General features: G+C 37.1%; 1 long non-coding RNA gene across 1 annotated transcript; it reads right to left on the reverse strand.

The window, feature by feature from the left end:
- Positions 1-455: 455 nt before the first annotated feature.
- On the reverse strand, positions 456-2,626 carry LOC109110768. The gene is made up of 3 exons (XR_006162529.1): positions 1,568-2,626; positions 802-1,194; positions 456-717 (listed from the first exon to the last, which is right to left on the reverse strand). It is a non-coding gene; the product is annotated as an uncharacterized LOC109110768 (long non-coding RNA).
- Positions 2,627-19,419: the final 16,793 nt, after the last annotated feature.

Raw genomic sequence — 19,419 nt, forward strand, 5'->3', positions numbered from 1 at the left:
GTATGTAAAAAAACAAAACAAAAAAAAACAAAATATAAAAATTAAAGTACTAGACTGTAAGAAACAATCAGAAAATAGTCAATCACAATCGCAACTGATTCCATAAAATAACACCATTAAAAACACAAGTAGACGGGATGAACACTATTTCTCACAAATCCCTTTTCTCTTATCAGAGCATGGCAGATCATTCCAGTTCAGGATGATATCTGAGGCCTTCAGTTCAATACAGTTCTCATTTCTGCCTACACTATTTGGCTCTTCTTCAAACCAAATCCTGTATAACATGTTAAAAGTAAACTTGTCACAGAAGCTATAGCAAAAGTGAAGGTGCAGAAAATTAAAGTTTTGTTTTGATTGTGGTGTGTGTGAAAGAGTTGTGTCTTCAGCTTGTGATGGTCTCGTTTTAAATGAGAATATGAGGAAAAACACTAAAACAAATAAATCCACAGTGGTTTTCTCTGAATGTTTTATTGACCTTGAGTTTATTATAGCAATAAAAAATAATGACATTTTTACATTTTCGTTTCCTATGAATATCCACTATTTTGAAGTAAAACCAGAAAAGGGTGGGATGAACCCTATTTCTCACAAAACCCTTTTCTCTTCATTGAGCATTGCAGATCATTCCAGTTGTTCAGGACAGGATTTGAAGGCATCAGTTCAATACAGTCCTTATTTCTGCCTTGGTTATTCGGCTCACCATTAAGCCAAAACCTGAACAACATGTATCAGATTTTCTATTAATCAACAACAAAACTAAAAAGAAAAAAGTTCCACAAAGTACAGTAGCACACTTACCCTTGTTTCAGTGTTGAATTATCCACCCATTTTCCATTTTCAACTCAGTGGACATGAAAAAACAAACTGGGCCCTTCTTATTCAAAGATTTAAAATCTCTCTGTAACTGGCTTTTCTTATCAATGAGATCTTTGACTCTGGTCTCCAGTTTCCCTTTCTTCCGACTCAAAGAGTTGAAGTTGTTCTGCAGTTGGTGTTTTTCAGTCATTAGATCAGTGCAATTGTCCTGTAAGCTGTTGATGGTTTGATTGAACTCTTCAGCTCTGTTCTTGTAACTCTTTATCAGGTCTCTCTCTGCTGTGATGTTGATGTACAGCAGTATGATGAAGACCAGCAGAAGAACACAAATGAGCCCGAGACCCACTGTGACCAACACCAAACATCTACTTCCTCCTGACAAACATGACCAAAACACAAAAAAATAAATATAATTACTATTAATTTTATTAGAAATTAAGTTTCAAATCAATCTCTGTAGGTAATCTACTATTGCTTTTGGTAATAGACATGCCTTTTTATGTTTTATGAGTATGTTTTTATTAGTCATCTGGAATTGCTATTATAAAATATGCAAACAAGAACATTTTGAAATAGTAAATAGAAAGTTCATGCTAATGCTAATACACTTATTTACAAACGGAAACACTGACATTTCATTCGTATAAATAATTGAAATTGTATGTGATGGTTCTTATTTCCTCATAGTGACACTATTAATAACACCATCTGCAAAATCATTTCTGCTTTCAAATAATTTTCTTCTTACTTTGCTTTAGATCTTTTCCTTCATCCTGACCATGACCCTGAATTTGCGATCCAGTTGTGCTCTCAATACCTCTGCAGTCAACATTTGCATAAATAGCCTCTAAATCCATTATCCACTGTGTTGATCAGTACGTCTTCACAGATGAGCTGTTGTCTTTGAAATGTTTATTAGCATTTTCAAAAGTGTTAAGGCTACACAGGAAGTGGTTTCATTTCGCAATGGTCTTTGACATAAAGTCTTTCACACTTAAAACCTCTCGGCAGAGCCGTACTACTTAGTTTGTGTTTTGTACATTCAACCTCATGTTATCAGCTTCAAAAGCCAACAACCAAAAGAGTCTGTAAACACTCAAATGGACTCAAACAACCTTAAACAGGAAACGCAGCAGCAAGTGCACTGGTTGCTTCTCACTACTCAAACTGATGCTTCCTTGTTTCATCACTTCTCTGTCCTCCAGCCTGTGACTTGTTAAACAGATCAGATTAAGCCATCTTGAAGACATTTCCATTCTCTAACTGACCCAAGAGGAGGTGAGGAATAAGTAGTCAACCCTATAGGTGCTTCTTAAATGGAAGGCTGTAGTCTAATGAGGGTGTGTCCTTCTGAGGCTTCAACGCTAGACCCTTTCTCAGCATTAAATGCTAGAATGAGGGTGTGTTCACATTTGTCATGTTTGGTTCAATTAAAGAAGTGAGGTCTGATGGAGGAAGAAGATGAAATGAGTTATTTTCTTTGGTTCCTTTTCTTTCTTTTTTTTTTGCATGACTTGTCATATTGCAGCAACACAGTGATTTAGTGAGTGATGTATTCAGTTGTGAAATCAGAGACCTTCCTGTTAAAAAACAACAAACAAAGTATTAAACTTGGTCACCGGTACGCATTTGAGACAATTGTAAACAGGGTGTAAACAAGGTCTGAAGGACACAAATATGAGACATTTTGAACCTAAAAATCAATTGTCTTTATGCTACGAATTGCACTGACTCTAGCATGCACATCGACCATTTTGTAACATGAAAAGTGTAGAGATGGTTTAATTGAGAGTTAAATTGGGGTCCGTTTTAAACTGAAGGAGCTGTCTGCTCTAGTCTGACCTGTACATGGAGGTGAGTGTATTAATACTTGGCTTGTTTATGCATCTGTGCAGAGGGAGAAAGTGACCTTCTCTCGCAGGAACTAAAAGACTCTAATTAGCTGCTGAAAGGGAAGATCAAATCAACAGCTGCTGTACATATGCAAGGAAAATATGAAACCGTGCTCAGAATCCTACAGACGGCAATGCTCTCAGTATGATCACAACCATACTTCATGCTGATGCCATTTTGAACGTATTAAGATATTTGTAGCAGTAGACGGCAGCGTTTTAACAGTTATTACGTTTAGTAGCGTTAATATGTTATAATACTATTATTGGTCAAAAGTCATTCATTTGTATTACTGTCACTCATACTCTGGACACCACAGAGATCCATCCCCTCCTAAAATTAAGAACAAACAGGAAATGGTGGCATTAAGGCATTAAGTTTTAGTTTGCAGTCTTGCTGCCTTAACTCTTCTAAACACGAATGACAAAGTTATACAATGTGAAGGTGTGAGCACAACAACGCCTGCTGCTGCTTTAGCTCGATCTTAATGAGTGAAAACATGCTGCATCTCTGAATGACGCTATCACTGATTTTTTTCTCCATGTTGAATTTAAGTGTTAGCTAACAAAACGTTTGCAGCCTTATGCTTAAATTGTTTACATTTATTTTTGCCTCATCAACCTACAGTTCATACCCAATAATGACTAGGAATGAAAAAGTGAAGTGGATTTTAGGATTCAAAGCTCAGGATAATCTACACCAGCTCAGTGTTACTTTAATATTATTTATATACTATTATCCTATAGAATTTATTATTATTTTTTATTAAGATTTTTATATTTTCAGTTTTTATTTTAATTTTAGTAATTTTGTAATGTGCTTTTGTCATTATTTTTTTATATTTCTATATGGCTTTAATTTATTTTTATTTCAGTTTTATTTGTAGTCATTTTAGTTCTTCAGTTTAAAATCATTTCAGCTAGTTGCCAAAGCAACATTAGTAATTTTCCTTTTAAGTTTATCAAGATAAGTTAACAATAACAACACAAGCTAGAATTTATTTTCTCTTTATATTGTATAAAACACATCGGATAACAGTAATACATAAGAATCAATCTTTAAAGAGGTAAATCAGTGCTGACAAGATGGGCTTTGATAAATCTTTGCTAGCTATGCAGTAGAAAAGCATAGATTTAAACTAGCGCTAAATGACTAGAGAAAACAGAGAGAAAGGCTGGCAGTTCTTTTGGCAGGAAAACTTCAACACCCATAATGCATTGGGTTCAATCTGACAGAAGTACAATCTGTAGTTTGCCACTGTAACAAAACAAAACTGGTTGAAAATAAGCAAAGTTACCCTTTAAATAAAGGGTCATGCTGATGCTAATATGCTAATGCATTACTAAAACATATATAAAGTTAATTTCTCATGAAATGAACAGTTGAATCGATGAATTATTAATGAAAAAAGCTGAAATCAGACACTGCCAAACCAAAAAATAAAAATAAATACATAAATAAAAAAATGTAACCTCTCATTTAAAAGTCAATGATTAAAAAGTTCAGTCTCACGAGGCAATAGTCCATTTGAACCAAGAGTGACTCACTCGATCGGAACCATCCGCCTGTTCCCATAATGACTCGCTCCTTCACAGTGCAGTGATGCAGAATAACAAGAGATTGGAGGGAGTCTATAAGCAGTGTACTAGCTGCACTAGGACTCCCAGAAGTACGGACAGGAGAGCCTGGAGAGCAGAGAGGGGCTCTGTCAGAAACCGGGAAAGTGCCACACAGATATAAATTAGCCTGTGTTGTTGAAGGGGTCCCCAGCTGGCTCCCCTGCACACGGAGAATAATTACACCGATTTCCTCTTCCTCTCCCTGCCATCACCACACATCAGAGTCACCAAGTTGGAAATAAAACCCAGTTATATCCTTCTCTCACAGCTGTGCACCTTAGCCTACACAAACACAAATCACTAATTGTCTCTCATTCTCGTGAGGCTGAGACGAGGCTAAGTTACAGGTGAGGATAGCGGAAAAAAAAATGCTTGCTTTGAAAAGCTGGTAATTAAGTTAAGTTTAGACTGTTTCAAATTCCTGCTGCTTTGGTGTTCCCACCTATCAAACATATTCATTATCACATCTCATCACATCAGAGAGGTAACACAGTTATTCTTTGGGTTCAAATACACCTGGAAAAGATAAGAGACGTTGGCTATTAGAGTACTTTGACACATTTTAACAAAGCTTTTTACCAAAAATCTTTCCTTATTTAGAAACAGATATACATCTGTTATGCACCAGTCACTTTTTTCCTGATTTCCTCTCATCAGGGGCCAGCTGCACCAGTTAAACTTTAGCTTAGTTGTGGCATAATATGGCACTATGTTACTAAATATTTGGTAACTAAATATTGATGGGATCTCAAAAAAATTATATACATTACTGTTTGTGGTTTGTAAGGTTTTTTCAAATGTTGAAGGATACTGACACCAAACCATTAAATGGTAATTTATACTGTATATGATTTAATGGTAACACTTTAGATTAGGGAACACATTGATTAAGAGTTTTCCCTCTGCTTATTAATAGTTAGTTAAGGTAGTTGTTAAGTTTAGGTATGGGGTAGGATTAGGGGGTTTAAAATGTGGTTATGCAGAATAAGACATTAATATGTGCTTATAAATAGCCAATATGCTAGTATTATGCATGCAAATAAGCAGCTAATTAATAGTGAGAATTGGTCCTTAAAACAAAGTGTTATCAATTTAATAGAAATAAAATTTACTGCATCCTTGCTTAATAAAAGTAAGAAAATCTATTTTTGAAAATATACTTGAAAATCTAATTTATTGCCCATTATTCATTTTAGATATAGTTCCATGGTTTAATTTTTACACACAGAAATAGGCGTTTTAGTTTATATATTATATTTCAGTGGAAATATAATTTATTGACAGTTTATTATTACACATGTCAAAAGACTGAAATGTACAGCTTTTCAGCAGTACTTTGGCTTACAAATGTGGAGACTTCTTATTGGATCAATAAAAGTAAACTACAACTACGAATCTATTTACAGAGATCTTATGACCTGCTTGCCAAGAACTGTCTTAAAAAACAAATTGTGAAATCAAATTAGAAATTAAGAACAAACTTTACAGTTACTAAACTCCTAGTGTGAACTTTACATACAAGTTCAAGAAAGACCACCTGAACAGCTGGAGTAATCCAACCAAAAACAGCCACACTTTTTTTCACCCTTTAAGACAGGGTGTTCAGGCAGTGCCCTTGTCCAGTGGTTGCCCTTCTAAAGAAGTGTGTGGAGAAAAGGACAGAGGCAGGACAGAGGTACATGGCATGTGATGAGATAGATAGAGAACAGGGGCCACCTACCTCATCCATCTCCTCCCATCACAGACTTTCTTCTATTAAAGTTATTTATTTCTTCTTTCTATTTTAAGCCTATTTATGCTGCCGGCGACTCCTCATTATCCACCTGCGGCTCTGCAGGGATGACAGGAAAGGATCCCCTAAAAACAGAGCAAGGGATGACCCTGCCCTCCCTCTCATCGCGCTCTTCTCTCCACGCACTGCTAAATTGCCTATTATTTCTCCATTTCAGCTTGTCTCGTGTCCCCTCTGTCGGCACATTAATGACAGGCGAGGAGAGCGTCGATGAGCTTCTCCTAACTGTGCAGACGCTCATTAAACAGAAAGGATGCTTAATGCTATGGAGCTGAGCAGTTTAAGAAAATGCAGTCAGAGACGCTGTCTGCCTGGATTCCTGTCCGAGTCACTCAGTGACTTTTCAAGAGCAAAGCAGATGTGGCACCCTGTCCTGGCCCCAGAGGACAACATTTCCCACAATTCCCTGTGAATATGCAGATAGTTAAAGCATTGCCTAGCTGATGATGAATAATGAGAGGATTGGTGTGGCAGGCATCCCTCTGTCCTCTCGTGTCCCTGCGGACTCAAAGTAAATAACTAAATGCATAAGTGCACTGAACACTCTTCAGTGTATGAGAGTGTATAAGAGACATACTTTTGGTTATAAGCTCAATTCTTCTATAATTTGTCATATTCAATACTAAACATAAAGGCATTTCTTCTACGCTAACTATATTAAAAGTCTGCAAAAAGCATAGTGAATGTGAACATTATATATGAACACTGATATAATGTTCATATATAAAGAACATTGATATAATTTTGTAGACCATACAACACTGATATAACAGTTCATAGGAAGTATAGACAGAAATTTACCACAATGTAGTGTGACTAAATGAGCAGAAGATGTAACTATTACAGTAACATATATAATAGTTAAGAAACATATACGGTAACAAATGAATCATTTTTTGTCATTCTAAACATTTTGTTTATATATATGTATATATATATATATATATATATATATATATATATATATATATATATATAGTATTAATGTTGATTCTATATATATATATATATATATATATACTGTATTATTTAATAATTAATTATTATTTTTTAATGAATGATTAATGTTGATTCTTGTAATTAATTTTGTATTAATGTTGATTCTTTATATTAGTAAATATAATAATATATAATATAGTTTTTTTTTGTTTTTTTTTTACTTTTGAACTTCTTTGAACTTCTTTGGTTATTTTAAAATTCATTAAAGAATTCTGTAAAAATTTAAAAGTAAAAATTATGTATAATGGTTTCCACAAGAATATTAACTTTTTTTCAATACTGATAATAATAAGATTTTTTTCTTAAGGCACCAAATCAGGATATTAGAATGATTTCTGAAGGATCATGACACTGAAGACTGGAGTAATGGCTGATGAAAATTCAGCTTTGTCATCACAGGAATAAAATAGGTTTTAAAATACATTAAAATAGAAAACCTTTACTTTGAATTGTAATAATATTTCTCAATATTACAGTTTTTAATTGTATTTTTTATCAAATAAATGCAGCTTTGGTGAACATATAAGAGACTTCTTTCTAAAACATAAAACATATTTTTAAACTTTTGAGTAAGTATAGTGGTTTTTAAGCATGGTGTTTTGATTGATATTTATACAACTATAACACATACCTGTGCGGCTCAAGTGTTGCCTGTTTAATGACAATGCAGGATATTCCAACTGAACGGTTTTGTTGTGAAGTGAACTTCTGTAGATATCTCCTGTTCAGGACCCTGTGAAGGGAACACAGCTTATGTTATTCAGCAGCAGGCTGGACAAAAGCATCACAAGAGTAAGTAGAAATTGTACTTGCTGTGTCAGCCATGTGCTGCATCAGTTGACCCGCTGTAATGGCACGCTGTGCATCTTGACCTGCGCTGCAGAGACATACCCATCTGTCAACCACTGTGTCAGGGCATACAGTCTGCAGTGACCCCTCTTACATGGCCTCCGACCCCAGCAGGGTCATGTACTGCAGTCTGCATCATCGGTGTCAGCACTGTAATGTGGCAGAAGGTCCTTCAGGGTAGCAATGGCACTCATTTCACTGTAAAAATATTTTTATATTTTGTTTGTTAAAAACATGTACTGTATGCATCTGTATATAAAGTTTCACAATGATACTTACAAACTTAAATACATGCATATTTTCTCAATACATACTCATATGCAAGCACAATCTTATAGAGAAAAACATGGGTGTATGCACTAATTTTCAGAAGTGGCAATTGTGCAAATAAGTGCTGGCAACTACCTGTGGTATGATTAAAAACTGCCACTGGGTGAAATTACACAGGAGTCTAATCAGCCAGACTGCTGAATATCAGCTGGGGTCTAGGTGAAATCTTATGAGTTATTTAGGCACTAAAAGGAAAAACATTTTTGCTCAGTCCACAAATCATTCTTAATTATTATTCTGCTGATTCATAACAAAGGGAAATATTGTAACTAGTCGCTGCTGTTCTTTGTACTTTGCAAGAAGGTGAAAACTCATTTTTCAGCCATACATTTGCATAAATTCATATCTCTCTAAGCATGCATTCCCAAATGTGATAAAGCACTTGCTGCAAAACAAATAAATAAATTAATAAATAATAAAGGAAGGCATAGATGAGAAGGGTTAAGGGTATAAGAAGACAAAAAGAGAAATTATCAGAGGATGAAACGAAAGAAAAAAGTGCATATGCGAAAGACAATAAAGCTGTAAAGCTAACACTGAAAACAGGGGACCTCATACGGAAGAATAAATGAATATGATATGGATATATATGAAGTGGAAGGAGAGCAGGCACATGAGGATAGCAGATTTATGAGATATGGAGTGGAGGGATCAGATGGAGGGATGAAGTGATAAGTGGAAGAACGAGTGAGGCACTCTGTTTTTACAGCGGCAGTCAAACAATGACGTTCAACCTCGTTTAGAGCCGAGCGGGGACGGACCGAAGGATTTAACTTTTACAGCACAGATGATGGAAGGGGTGTGTAAGTGTGTGTATGTGTGTGTGTGAGTGAGCTAGAGACATCATACACCTTGTCTTAAAGCACTATGCTTTCTGTCTTAATCTTCCATTCGTTATGCACGTGCAAATCTGTAGCCTCGTTGACATAAATACACATTTGAAAGTTATTGCTATTCACAGGCCTCTAGATCTATTTCTATTACCAAGACAGACAGACAGACAGACACACACTCACACACAAATACGCACACAGAATCCCTGATGAAAGTCTCCCACACTTCAGGGTAGATGTCATGTTCCAGTGTAGCAGAGATATATGGCACATAAAAAATGAATGGAGAAATGTGGAATGTCTCAGATGGAACATAGTGTTATACCTTGCAATGCTTTCTCTTTGGCGTACCCGCTGAATTTTTCACTTCTCTGTGTATCTCTCTCACTCTTGTCCTGTATCTTACGTTTCAACAGTCTGTTTGTTTTCAGGGGTCACGATGTGGCATTATGATCAGCACTAACACAGCAAACTCCCTTTCAGCTTACTCTCACAACACCAGGTGACCTTTATAAAATCTGTAAAGATAACAACAAATATCTCCAAAAGATTTCCCTCCAGGTCACACATTTCATTATGTAAACTGCAGCAGCAGCAATCATCTATATCATGTTTTTTTCCCCCTCTCTCTTCGTCTGCTTTACTCTTAGTTCTTTCTCCTATCCGGCTCAGGAAGTGTCTTTTGGGGCCTGCGTGACACGTTTAAGAGAACTGTGGCAGAATGGGGCAATTTCAAATCACATTCCACTCATCAAACAGTGAGAGAAGGCCAGGAAGGTCATGGTGAGACTGGAGATGGGAAAGAACAAGGGTTGGTCATGATGAGTGTTTGATCCAGGAATGAGAAATGGCAACAAGAAAGTGGATGCCGATCAGAAGAATGCACAGAAGAAGATGGAAGGAAGAAAGGAAACAAAGAAATAAGGAGAGAAAGAAAGAACGAATGATAGAAAGAAAGATACGACAGGATGCTTGTTGAAATTCCTGCATATTAAAACTTGCCACATTGATATTCAATTATGAAACTGTTTGAACAAGTTCTTTGGTGTCACTTGGTTTGATATCAATACGCATATGTGCTAAGAAATTACATTTCATAGATACAATGCCTTGTACATATATTTTAAAATATATGTATAAATTAGTTTTTAAGTTAGTACATAAAAATTGTGTTTAGAATAATTTACTATATTCAAAAATATGTTTGCTCTTAAAGTTGTGATCAAATGGAAGAGGCGACATATGTTTTCTTTCATATTGTGACATACATTTGAGTGAAACTGATTATTGAAAAAGAAAAACTGTAAAGCAGGAACTTGGTTCTATCCATCTGTTGTTAATTAGATGAAAGCAGATCTGAAAGCGAGCTTGCAGTCGACTGTAATAAAGGGGCGGAGTCTAAGGGGAGTGAAAGCAAATGGTTAAAGAAGTCTGGGTCAAAAAAATTGTAAAGAAAAAAAAAACATAAACAAAGGCAAAATGTTTGCAATAAGATCAATAGCATACATTAGGAAAATAGGGTTTAATTTAATGCCGACTCTAATATCCAGGAGTGCTGTAATGGGGGGTGGAGGGTTAGGACGATTTCAAGGGCTCTGGTCAGAGAGGGGGCCTGACATAAAATTTCGTAAGATATCTATGAAGGGAGACCGCCTGCCCCATCTGGAACACGGTTTCTACCAATATGTCAATACGCTATTCAAGGGGCACAGAAACCACAGCGGTGCCCCTGCTAATATCAGTTCTACCAGAAAGACTCGGGAGGTGATAAAATGAATCAATAGTATTTATTTAACAATAAACAACAAATAGAAGCAACAATGAGTTCTTTGGTGTAGGCCCTATCTATAGTTTGAATCCGGAGCGTTGTAAATTCTAGCTGTTCCTGCCTGAAGGAGAAGGCAGGGGCGTAGCCTACCACCCGATGCATAGACAGGGGCCGACCTGGTGGTGGTGGGGAGGATGGAGGTAAATGTCAATGTCAGTATCTGTGAATGCAAGAAAGAGTGAGTAGAGAACTTTATATACTCAGAGTGTTGAGTGATTGGTTAGCTCTAAATCTAATGTATGATGTGCTTAGCATCAAGTCTTCCCGGTAGAACTTGCGCTATAGAGAACCCATATTTAGTAGTCTACCATTACATTTTGATCTGTTCACCACAAAAAATAAATTCTTCAAAACATCTCCTTTTATGTGCCATGGATGTATGATAAATTCATACAGGTTTACAATTACTATTTTAAGATTAATTATTATGTTAAAATCGTTACTGAAACAGACCTACTTCAGAAAATGGATATCTATCTTAATTTGCATACTATATAGTAGATAACTGCTTCAGGGAATGTTTTAACAATATGGAGATGATGTCAAGAACAAAAGACAGGTGATGTCACGCCGGTGAGCGTATAAGGCCATAGCAAATTACAGATGGTGGCAACTAATAATCATCTGCATTCACGACCATCTCTCCTCATCTCCTTGTCTGAATGCTTCAGCCTAAAGCGGGTCCTGCGAGAGCATGTAAAATTCTCTCCTCTGGTCCGTAGACATACGCTACCCTCGCCGATAAAGACTGATGCTCTGACTGACTTCCTCAACAGTGCCAGTGCATACATAGGTCAAGAGATGCCTCTGTTGTTTCTTGACTCATCTTGACAGGCAGGTGACAGAGATTTAATAGCCCCTCTATTGACTGACTAACTTGCAGTTCCTTATCGTTGGCTTGGCCCAAGTGCACAGCGCTGCTATTAGAGGTATAATTGCAAAAAAGACATTTAAAGCGTTTTCCCTTCGGGGATGGTGGAATCCAATAAAGCTTTCATAAGAGCCGAGGCAAGATGAGGCATGGTGCTCTCTGCACACACACGCACACAGTGGCAACGGAGGACGAAAGATGAGAGAGATCCTGTAAAATTGTCTGCATCAAGACAATAAGTGATTTATGGTGCATTGCACAACTCTGGTAAAGCTGATTTATTAAAAACACACAAGGAATCTGTACATATGACAGCTGTCCTGTCAAGTACGTCGAATAAATGTGAGCTCTGCCCCAAACATTGTCTGCATAAAAATATATAGTGTATATGGCATTATTTCAAGGTTGCTAAACATGTATCTGAAATAGTGTGTGTGTGTGTGTGTGTGTGTTGATTTGATGGGTGTGTAGGTGGAAGATGAAACAGGGAGGGCTGCTGAATATGCAGGGATAATCTGGGCTCTAACTCAATTGTGCAGAAATGAAGTTAGCCACTTCAGGCGAGTGAGAGCCAGGGGTCAGAATGGGCCGTGCCCTCCCTGTCAGCAAGCAGACAGGACATAGGGGACACAGGGACGCGCTGACCCCCCTCTATCCAGCCCCACCAGGACATCACTGACACCTGAGAGCCGATAGAAACACCGCAATTTACACTTACCCAGAAGGAACAATCCATCAAAAACAGCACTTATTCAAAAGAGATAGGAATCATTAAGAACTTAACAATTCCAATTCTGGTTCCATAATAGATACAACAACTTTTCTTTTTCTAATTTTAAGAAATAAACAATTGGAAAAAAGAAGAAAGAAATGTGACTCCATTTTCAAATGATGAGGTAATTTTAAGAAAATTCACTAAAAAGAACCGACTTCACATTAGAGTCATTCAGTCAGAAACTGTTTTAGCTCCACTATAAAGAACTGACGACACCCGTGATTTGTTTGGGAATCGGACTACACTGGTTGTGTTGTATGATTCTGTTTAACTTTAAATTATTAAGAGTAATAAATTCCAGAATTTAACTTTACTGATTGCGTTATGTTATGTTATTTTTTTTTTTTTCAGTAAAAGAACTGACTCATAAGAGTGATTTGATTCGGAATCAGATCACACTAAAAGTGTAACCTTTAGCTATGCGTTGTCATATGAACAACCAGTAAGTAACTACACTGATCTGTGATCTTAGGTCTCACAGTTGTAAGCTGTTTGTATTTGATTCACTAAAAAGACCAACTGATTAGAGTCATTCATTCAGGAATCAAATTACACTGAGTGCATTTTATGTTTAGATTCACTAAAAAATTGGCTCATGAAAGTCATTTGTTCTGGAATCGGACTACACTGACTATATTGTATGTTTTAAATTCACTAAACAGATGAGACTCATAAGAGTGGTTTGCTTGGGAATCAGACTACACTGGTTGTGTTGTATATTTTTGATTCACTAAAAAGAATCAGCTCATAAGAGTCATTCGTTCACGAATTGAATGACAGTGATTGCATTGTCTGCTTTTAATTAAACCTAAAAAAATGGCCCAATAGTCATTTGTTCTGTAATTGGACAACACTTCTTGCACTGTTTCAGCATCACTGAATAAATGAAAGAATAAATGTGGGAGAATTGTTAATGTCACCTTGGTTCTGGTATTTTTTCACAATAAGTATTGGTTCTTGGTTCCCGATCTTACTATACAGTACAGTATGTGGTACCATAAACATATTAAAAACATGTTGTAATGAAGCTCACAAGCACATAAGAGCCGACAGTCTTGTCATCCTGTGGTTTAACACAGGAAAGCACATTTCTCAGGCATCAGTGAAAATGTGCAGGCTCGCCTAAATTTCCGTGTAATCTGGTTAGACTGTGAGCCCTGCTCCGACCTTGTCTCACTCTTCACTGCTGTCGTTCTGCCGCAGACAGGAGGTGAAATGCAATAAACTAGACGTGTGTCTGTATGTGTGTGAGGTAGATGCAGAGGGATACTGAGAAGTGGGTTGGGACAACCAAAGTGCAGAGTTTGTACCAACTGCAGCCTCAGGTTTGAGCCAAGAAAGACATAAGCAATCAGTCTCAGGGCTTGTAGTTTTGGCTGCTCCCTTGTTGCAGTAGCTGTCAGATCTTGTCTTTTCATCTCACCTTGGACAGGGACTGGTATTCGATGGGTTAAATAAGTCTTTGAGGTCAAAAGCAGATCAGTAATATCATCAAGTCAAAGTGCAGTTTTATTGGCAGTACTGTAAGCCATTTTAATGGGACTCATTGGTTCAAACAGGGTTATGTTTGATCAATCTAATTTAAGTAATGCTATAGTTATGGTATTATTGCTCATAAAGAACCCACACCTGCAGAAATCAGAAGAAAGCTCTGTCTATTTTCACAGAATTGGAACATTTCTCATTCTCAAAGCTCTACACACACACGGAACAGTGGGCAGCCATTTATGCTGCGGCGCCCGGGGAGCAGTTGGGGGTTCGGTGCCTTGCTCAAGGGCACCTCAGTTGTGGTATTGCAGGCCCAAGCCTCGAAGGTTGTGGGTTCGAGTCTCAGGCCAGCAATACCACGACTGAGGTGCCCTTGAGCAAGGCACCGAACCCCCAACTGCTCCCCGGGTGCCGCAGCATAAATGGCTGCCCACTGCTCCGGGTGTGTGTTCATGGTTTGTGTGTGTGTGTTCACTGCTGTGTGTGTGTGCACTTTGGATGGGTTAAATGCAGAGGATGAATTCTGAGTATGGGTCACCATACTTGGCTGTATGTCAGTTTCATTTCACACTTCACTACACATTCCCTGCCCCTTTTTTTTTTGGTCCAGTTCTATTAATTTACTCTATTCATTTATTAATTTATAAATATTTGCAATGCATTTTATACATATAATGACTCGAATACACACACTGATGTGCATGTTTTATAATTGATTTAAATTTGACCCTCAACTAAAAAAAACCTTAAAATATCATATAATTTCACCCTTTTATGAAGTTAGTCCAGGGCTGTAAAATGTCACGTGAAGTTTCTCCCATAATATTCATGAATAAATCATCCATGATGCTTGCAAAAAATAAATAAATAAATAAATAAATAAATAAATAAAATAAAAATAAATAAATTAAGTAAATAAATGTAAACTATTGTTGAAAATAACATTTTCTAAAAGTTATGAAACCATATACAAAAAATACATTTCTATCGACATTTTAAGAAATCCTTTTATTTATCATGGACACTTTTATATGTCATTGACCTGACTATTTTTGGCTACCAATAAGACTATAGTGCCATAATCTCTACAGAATTTCACACATATTGTCTTTATATTCTGCCTAGGTTTAATAATTTTCTCGTCAGCAAAAAGGTGAACAAACAATGAACCTTTAACCAGAAATTTACCTGATGTGAACTCTGCAATATCCATAATAACCAAAAAGCCAGTGGGAAGGGATGTTGTAGCAGACATAACAAGCCTAATGACACATACATACCACCACAACACCACATCTGCCTTGTATCCTATAGGCACTGGAGTGCAGGTACTGCAGAGCCCCACAGGAATCCCTCACAGCAAGAGAGACAGACAGAATCGCACATTTTCAGAGATGTGAAATAGAGGGCAACTGTCAATGCCAAAGCATCCTGAAAAACAGCCTGTTAAAGAGGTCTGCAAATGAGTCTATCGACAGACACACACATGCACTACACACATCCAGTCACTTCGAGGTGAGACAGATGGACAGGCAGTATGGTCTAACATTTCTAGAAGTATATCTTCACACATCTTAAGGCAAAAGCCTTGAGACATCAGTGAGAATCATTTATACACCCCTCGGAGATGAAGGTGATATTATTTAGCGTGTTCAGTGATGATGTCTGGCTTTCATTATTGCCCTCTTGCAATACCACAAACTACCTACAGGAGGTGCATTTTCACTGTGCCCACTTTCAGAGCACACATACTCACATAAGCCAGAAAGCTTTCAAACAGGTCTTCAAAATAACAGAAAATAATAACAATCCGATTTTTCAGCTTTACTTGAATTCAACAATAACAAAAAACAAATCACCAGAATGGTGTTGCATTAGAAAATTTAATTAAACTTTTTTTGACTGATCTGATATGGGTTAGATTAAGTCTTAAGAAAAAAAGAATGAAAAATGACTGACAATGACTGACATATATGCTATAGCCCTAGCGACTGTACTGTTTCTGTGGCCTGTGCACTGCATGCATTCATTCAGTACACTCCAAGAAATTTTTTTTCCTCATGACTGAACATGGTAACAGAAAAACTTCTTTACATTGGTCACAAAACAAATGAAAAGCCTTATGAAACAGCATTGTGTTCTCTATTTGCAATAAGGCCTGGCCTTGTGGAGCTGCCACATCTATTGTTCTGTTCACATCAGTTGCCCCCTGCCTCCGCTGCAAAGGGAAAAGTTTAAGAAAATCTCACCTTTACCCATCACATCTTATGAACAGCTGAGCTTTCCCTCCCTGCTACTCCTACACAATCATAAACACATAAACACACACACACACACACACACACACACACACACACACACACACACACACACACATACACACACACACACACAAAGATGCGAACAGACATATGAAGGAAGTGTGAGATACAAGAGAATAAATCGATCGAGAGCGGAAGAGCAGATAAGGTGAGGAGAGTAAATGAAAGACGAAGAAGGATAGAAAACAAGCGATAGACAATGGAGAGGAAGAAGATAAGGAAAAGCAAGAGACTGGTCAGATAACAAAAAAAACTTTTGTATTTATGTTTCATTTATAATATAATTTTCAATTTTATTCTAATTAAAGATATCAATTTGTGTGGAATATACTGTAGATGTGTGTATGTATTTTTTTTTTTTTTTTAAGAAATTCATGCTTTTATTCAGCAAGGATGCATTAAATTGATCAAAAGTGACAGTGACAGTTAACATTGTTACAAAAATGCTGTTCTTTTGAAATGTCAGTTCACCAAAGAATCCTGAAAAATAACACTTTGCATACGATATATACATGTATTGGTGGGTGAGTGTTTACCTTACAAAAATAACTCAACATCAGCAGTCTTTACTGTTTCTGGCAAGCCTAATGGTTTGATGACAGAATACGCGATTGGAGAGAATGTGCAGCTGAGCTGATGCAGGTCAAATATCCACTGCACTCTACTCATGTTCACTGACAAACTGCAGCTTGCTTGGTCATAAACAATGCCAAATGTCACCCATGTTCTGGGTGATGCTTGATTAGTTTGAATGCAATTTGCAAGAGTAAATGCACTCAGACCATCTCAGATTATGGAACAAGAGCAAATGAAGTCATGTGATCCACAACTAGTCGACACAGACCCAACACATCAACTAGTGGCAGAACTAATTAACTAGTTAGTACAAGCTTTAGTATATCTTTTCATCCAGCTTTCAAGGACACACAAGGACAGATAAGGAGGGTGCATTCATTGATTTTCTTATAGGTAGAACAAAGAGCAATGAAACTTAAAAAGCGTGTTTAAAAGCCAGCTTTTAAAATGTCCACCTTCACTGCTATTTGTGCTAAAGGTGATCTACATCACTGTCCTTGTCTACCCGCTGACCGAAGACTCAATTAAAGCTCAGTGCACACTAGTGAAGCACCCAGGCCATCAGACCAGCTAATTAAACTACAGGCACTTACCATGGGAGTTAATGGCCTTCAATTATGAATGAAGGGCTGAAAGCTCAATCAGTGGGTTGAACACAAACCTTGCTGGTCACAAAAGACCACAATGTCCTTCCTGATCTTCACCACCAAAAAAAGGCTCTCATTTTGCTCAAAAACAGCTGTATTGGTCCTGAAAAGAGAGAGGAAGAGAGAGAGACGAGAAGGAAAGTCAAAGTATGTAATGACCAGAATAAGCCAATTTAAACAATCATTAAACATTTTTGTTGATATAATTGTTTTGTTGGATGCTGGTTACTCACAAATCAGCGATGAAGTGCTTGACTGCTTTTCTTGATTAAACATCCTGTCGAGATTTCAAGAGGTGGTAGAATGATTTTTGCAAACATTTTCAATAACAAAGAAAATTAAACATCTTTCTCAGTTTAGTTTTGAAACAAAAGGGCTTTTTTATAGGATGTCTTCAAAGACTTATTTCAGCTATCAAGGCAACATTTATAATTTTTTTTAAATGTTTAAATTAAATTAAACTTCAATCTTAAGAGAAATGTTAATCAGAATCAGAATCAGCTTTTATTTGCCAAGTGTGCGCAAACACACAAGGAATTTGTTGTGGTTTTTCAGGAGCTCTTGGTACATACATACATATACTGTATAACATGGGAACAGAAAGAATATTTTAAAGGTGCCATGTGTCATAAAAAAGTCATACTCCACATTCCATACCAGATGGGGGCAGTATGCCTCAATAAAGTGAATTGGTCTACTCTAGAGTAACAAACGAGAAACGGCATAGTCTCTATGCTCCGCCCCTACCTTCACAACAACCCTAGAACCATAGCCGAAGCCTAAGAGGACGTTCCCCTTCACCTTTACCAGTTAATATATTCAAATTGATTTTGAAACATGACATCTTCAAGCTACTCCCCTTCACCTTTACCAGTGAATATGTTCATATTCGTTTTGTTCATATTACATTTTGAGTTGTATATACACATTATTTGAATTAAATTAATTTGACAGACAGCATTCTGTCAACATCATTGGTCAACATCAGACAGCTGATGTTGACCAATCTAGCGCCAACCAACGTAACCAGAGCTGGCAACTCTCAAGCATTCACCGTGAGACACACGCAATTGACTCTTTTCACACGCTTTCACGCCACACATCAATTTTCTCACGCACAGAAAAACCACGAAACAAAGAGGACACGGAGACCAACAGACTAGACAGAGCTAGCCAGTCGATCGCCAATGCATAACTTACTTCACCATCACTTTACATAACATCGTCAAAACGGTTGTAGTTTAGAGTTAGTTTGAAATGATAAAGTATTCTTAGCTGCACATATACAAGTGAAATCATAGGGACAACATCTATTTAGAGTGTTACGTATGCTGCCCGCCTGATGCTAATTTAGCAGCATATATCAAGTTTGATTTTCATTAGCAAAAACTTGACCGCTCTGAATATAGAGTGAGTGCGCGCGCGTCCGGCGGCCGGGCGCTCAGCGCTCGCGCTCTCTGCTCTCTCTCTCTCTCTCTCTCGGGTTCATTATCATCGAAGACATTTCAAGCTTCTTAGGTAATGTTACATTTTAGCATCAGTTTGGTAGAGATGGGCTTTGGTAGATAACAGGTGAAAACCGGATCGGATCTGTGGGTAACTTATAGCTAGCTCATTATCAAACGCAGCTACGGTTAGCCATCGCTAACATTAGCACGTTTATCGAACAGCTTTCGATACATTTCTATGTTATCTACTTCCCGAAAAAAATATGCAAAACATATAAAACAAACTTCTAGCGAAATACTAACAGCATCTTACTTACCATCCAAAAGAAAT

Source organism: Cyprinus carpio, chromosome A18 (assembly GCF_018340385.1).
Source record: "Cyprinus carpio isolate SPL01 chromosome A18, ASM1834038v1, whole genome shotgun sequence".
NCBI lineage: Eukaryota > Metazoa > Chordata > Actinopteri > Cypriniformes > Cyprinidae > Cyprinus > Cyprinus carpio.